Below are 5432 nucleotides of genomic sequence, written 5' to 3'. Positions count from 1 at the left end.
CATTCCTTTTTGTCTTTGGTAAAATATTTTCCCCCTCATTTTTTGATTTCAAAATCTCACCTACCAAAATAAATTTTTATGACTGTTGGTAGGTTGTCAAGGATGGTCAGTAAGCGTTTGGCTCCAAGGAAAAATGACCAACTACATTAAATATTCCAACAAAAAACACCGCTATTGAATAGATAGAATGATATAAGTATTGTGAGGCTAAGGATATATTTGATCGTTAGATCATGTTCAACACCCAATAACATTAGAAGTATATGAATTGTGAGATTAAAACCATCTTAGGCAACTTCATGATAGTTAGCAATATAGATATCTTTAATCCCTCCAATCTGATGCTAGGAAAGAAATCATTTCCCTTGTGTCCTGACTTTTACAAAGAATCAAATCTAATGAGTTCAGTAGTGATAACTGCAGTCTGCAGCTAATACGAAGGCTAAGAATATGTATTATTAAAGTATTTCACCCAAGAATATTCTTTATGTTAGAATCGACTTCAATCTAATTTCTATTCCTTTCTATCAGCTATGAAATGTTTCTAAAATCTTAAGTCAGGTGAAGAACTTACTCTGATGCTATGTTGTAATTTTGTATTTTATAATTCAATATCTTTTCTATCCTATGCCGAGATGACTTATCTCATTTTAATATAGGTAAGAAGTTCCCTTTCACCAAGCAACTTGTATTAACATAATAATCATATATTAAATAATTATATTAATGTACAATATAATATCAACATCTTGTTAATAATTATATTTATAAACATGATAATATTATCATAATTATCATATTATTGATCAAACATAATTATTATTATATAATATAATAATATAATTATTATACAATATAGTAACATTTCATAAAAATATAAATAAGCACAACCTTTGTAGGATCTAGGTTGGCTTGTGGATTCTAACCACAACTACACTATAATCAACATATAATGCTCTAGAATTACCTTGGCCAACCACTACTTCCCTTCGCTAAAATCCAATAACCATCTTAAATAGATTATAATTTATTTTGATAGTAGTATGTTTTATTGAGACACACAACAATTTGATCACTCTATGCACTATAATGTCTCTTCCGTCAATATGTCACTACTTTGTATGTTTTGATTTTTTTGTAAGGGAGAACTCATAATTTATTAATAATGTGTTCTCCTATAATTCTTGATAATCTATGTTCCATATGCAACATATTCAAGATAATAAAGGTTCATACTCACTTGTGTTCCCTATAGAGAGTCTATTCAATCACCTATTTTCTTTTGATGTGCAAACATACCCCATAAATTCCTACAAAAATGTATCAAGTGTTTTTTATTAGGTGAATCATGTTCTACTCTTTTATTCATTAATGAGATGACTCTCTACACTCCTCTACATTCCATAACTGGGTCTTACGAACCATAACATATTGTTTGAACTTTCTTGTGTATTGGATATCCCTTTAGATTTTTGAAAAAATATTCTTATCATTGTTATGATCCCTTTTTTTTAGACCTATCTTCACCAGCATCTTCCTTTCAAAAATAGATTTCTATAGTACCTCACCAACTCTAGAATTTGAACATTCTTCTTCATAATTTTTTTTTAGTCCATTCTCTTGAATTGTTAATAAATTTTACATGGATTATGTTAATATTTTTTTCGTATCTAGTAACACACACAAGTTTATAGATCTACACATATATCTTATGTAGATGAATCAAGGCTCTATAAAATTCTTAACTTATTACCAATACATTGGAACGTTTTGGTGTCTATATTCTAAAGATAAACCAAGTAGGCTTATCCAAAATGGATTAAATCTTTAAAATTAAGGACCCACAATTGCATATGCAAACCACACTTGTTATAAAACAAACATTTTTAATTGTAAACTTCTTTCTTTTCTTCATTTGAGGTGAATGTAATTGTAAAAAGGCTACTTGAATCTAGGTGAGGAACACTCTCCTATCTTTTCTAATGTTGTCTAATCTATTGCAAGAACACACAACTTGCGAGAAAGTGGAGTTCCAACAATAATAGATTAAAAGCTATTAGTAATAAATTTACCTTCTTGAGTTGAAGAGCCGCGTCTTTCAAATAAATCTAAAAGAACCTTTGATCTATCACTGGTTCTTCCTTATATTGTCATACCTAGTGACTTCATATGTCATCTAATCTTAGTTTCTCCTTGAACCTCTTCTTTTCATCTATGAGCATTAGTGTCTCCATTTGTTTCTTAGCCCTCTACTTGTGAGAACAATTATGTTTCTCATTCTCTATATTTATTTTTTCTACCATTCATTTTTGTAACCCATATTTTCCTTCTAATGTAAGTTTTTCCAACAGGTTGATAGATAACCCCTTTTTAAAAATGATTCCTCCCTCCATTGTGTCTTAGCCAAGAAATTTTTATGCCAAGTTTTTTTCCACCCATTCCTCTATTGTGTTATAACCAAGATCTCTTTCCTATTATGGCTTTCTACATACCAATTACAAACTACCAATATATACCTTCAAAATAGTTGTCCTTAAATTGTTGCCACACCTAACTTCTTCTCAAATATATGTCCCAATAGTGTGGTGACCATGCTTTCCTACAAAGAAATAGGTTAAAAGGGGTTCCCCTCTTCAAATTTGACAAAGTGGGAATGTTATTAGGAAAAGTCACTTTCCTATTTGACTGACTTCTTTGCTTGTCCTATATCTCCTCTTGCCACTACATTCTCTAATTTTTTTTCCCATTGAATATCCAATACATGGGTTCCTTTGTGATTGGTTTACTATTCTTTGATGTAAAATTTCCTTCCATTCCTTTTCTTATCTCTTACCCTACTATCCTATGAATAATTCAATCTTCCCTAATGTAAGCTTGGTCTTTAATCCCAATAACTATTCCTCCCAAATCACCCATTTTCCTAAAAATTTAAAATATATTTGAATTCTTTTTTGTAATAAGGAATTAGGTTTGTTTTAGAAGAGGTACTCCATTGAAAAAGAATACTAGTCAACCTAGTTTAATTCCATCTTGTTCCATATTTTGAGCTTGCTAAACTCTAAGGGTTTTCTCTAAGGATCAAACTCCATTCATTTACATTTATGACTCCACATTGATTTCAGTTATGTATCTTTATGAGTCTCTTGACATCTATGGGAAAATAGAATATAATTGCAAAAATAATATCTTTTAATTTATTATCCATCTCTTACTAATATTTCTCAATAATTATTTTCTTTTTTATCAATTTCTTCCAATAATAGATTCTTTGTCCATATATTATACAATCTAGCACTTCTTCAATAAACAATAAAATAAATGGTAATATTAAATGAAATTAAACATTAAACTAAAATAAATTTTAAAACAAAAAAAAAGGGAAATTGACAACTAAAAAAAATGATATTTTCTCTAAATTTTACATCCACGTGTAGTCTTCATTAAATATATAGATCCTTTTACTCTGGTCAAGAATCTTGTTGAGTTCAAGATGACATTGTAAAAGATGCTTGACTATGTATCGAAATGAACTTGGTAGAATGAATCAGCATAACTCAAAGACTATGGTCTTCGAAGAAATTACTAAAACGAATATGAAATCAAATTCTCCATTCTATCAATGAGCCCTTGGTCTAATAGTGAAGCCGTAATGTTCTTCATGAGCACATTAGTGATCAAGTCTTACACTTTATAAGGCTTTAACATCTAAAAGAGATGAAGTTGAGATCATACTCGAGATGACGACTTTGATGGAATAAATATTGGTATTCCTTGACTCTTACTAAAGAAATCCATCCTAATGACTAATCTCTATTAGAAATATACCACATTCAAGTAGGTGCTAGCTATTCTCTAAAAAAAAAATGTATCAAAGACAAAAGAAAGTCTTTTTAAAAAAAAAAAAAATCACGAAAATAGTAACATTTTTTCCAAATAATTGTTGTTTTCTACTACACAATACAAGAACGTATAGAACAAATGATAAGTTTTTTTTTTTTTTTTGGGTTGAAAATCATTGTATATTCTATTTTTAAAAATTTAATCAAAGATAGTCACATCCAGTCAAAAATAAAGATTGCAATGCAGTTCAGTCAAAGGGAATCCCACCATTAAAGGGATCTTTGACAGCCAACCAGCTTGTAGTTCACTTTCAATGGTAAAAGCCGCGTCGGCAGCTGAACTTTTATATAAATAACTACAAAAGAGCAGTCAAAAGAAAATTGTTAAGGTCACATTGACAGTGATATAATTGTAAAATCACAAAGTAGTTTGTCCAAGCTGCTTTGATTGCTGTGAATTGACCCAAAGACTTTTATTACGCCGGGAATTACGTGTCCGATTCATTTCATCATTCAGCATCTTCTTTATGCCTAATGTTTCGCTACTCTCTATTCATATATATATATATAACATGCTTGCTTGCTTGAGAGGAATAGAAGACTGTATTGGTATCTTGAATATTACAGCAGTGTCATCTCAAATCCTGCGCATTATTATGGTATGCATTAATGTCTCTTCTTGGCAGATTCATTGCAGCAACAATGAAGCAGCAAATGAATGGAAGAATTACAAGAACAAATAAGAGAAGTAAACAAAAGAAAAAGAAAAAGAAAGCTCCACTACTAGGTTTGCACAGAGTGTTGATTTTTCATAGACTATATGATGTAGTTTGATGGTTTCATCTATTATTATGATATTTTTCAATGTTTATTTTTAGCAGATTCATGGCAGCACAATGAATCAGATGATTAAATTAAAGCAGGAAGGAGTAGAAGGGAGATAATTTGATGGTGTTCTTATAAGAGATGGATATTTATTTCTGTATTCTTATTGAAAAACAAGATCTATAGTATCTTATGGAATTTGTTGCATATATTGTTTTAATAAACAGTTTGTAATTTATTCAGTAAATGGAGAGTGATAGTTTGAATTGTTAAAAATGAGAAATCTTAGAAAGAAATAGTGGCGCAAGTGAGGTGAAGTGGTGCCACAAAGTATTCAATTATTAGAGACGTAAAATAATAATCCTGCACACAAGACATGGAGAGTATGTTGGTACAGATCAAGAGGAACCCCGACACTGTCTTTAGCCACTCTCAATTAACATCAGTAATCTATACTTTTCATGTTGCACCTATCAACATAAATGGCGGAGATAACATTGTGAGTATTATTTATGATGTCATTTATTATAAATTAAATTCCAAGAGTCTGTATTCAATAGAGCTCATTTCTATGGGATTCTCTGTTGTATCATCAATCTTTTTGAATCCAATGTTTAATTTAGATTTCTTATAATGTGATATATATATATATATATATATAAAAGAAAACTGCTTTAACATGATATTCTTGGTTAATAGATAATCTATAACATACTATACCATTCATGTAATTTACAATCCACTAGATTACAAAATTAGTCCAATGGT

At 29.9% G+C, this 5432-nt stretch overlaps 1 long non-coding RNA gene across 1 annotated transcript; it reads left to right on the top strand.

The window, feature by feature from the left end:
- Window positions 1-4326: 4326 nt before the first annotated feature.
- Window positions 4327-5230, top strand: LOC149570024 (uncharacterized). The gene is made up of 2 exons (XR_016361785.1): window positions 4327-4626; window positions 4721-5230. It is a non-coding gene; the product is annotated as an uncharacterized LOC149570024 (long non-coding RNA).
- Window positions 5231-5432: the final 202 nt, after the last annotated feature.

The sequence above is a fragment of the Cupressus sempervirens genome, chromosome 3, assembly GCF_028749045.1.
Source record: "Cupressus sempervirens isolate cs-2001-9-10 chromosome 3, ASM2874904v1, whole genome shotgun sequence".
In the NCBI taxonomy this organism is placed as follows: Eukaryota; Viridiplantae; Streptophyta; class Pinopsida; order Cupressales; family Cupressaceae; genus Cupressus; species Cupressus sempervirens.
This window is presented reverse-complemented; position numbering and strand designations above follow the sequence as displayed.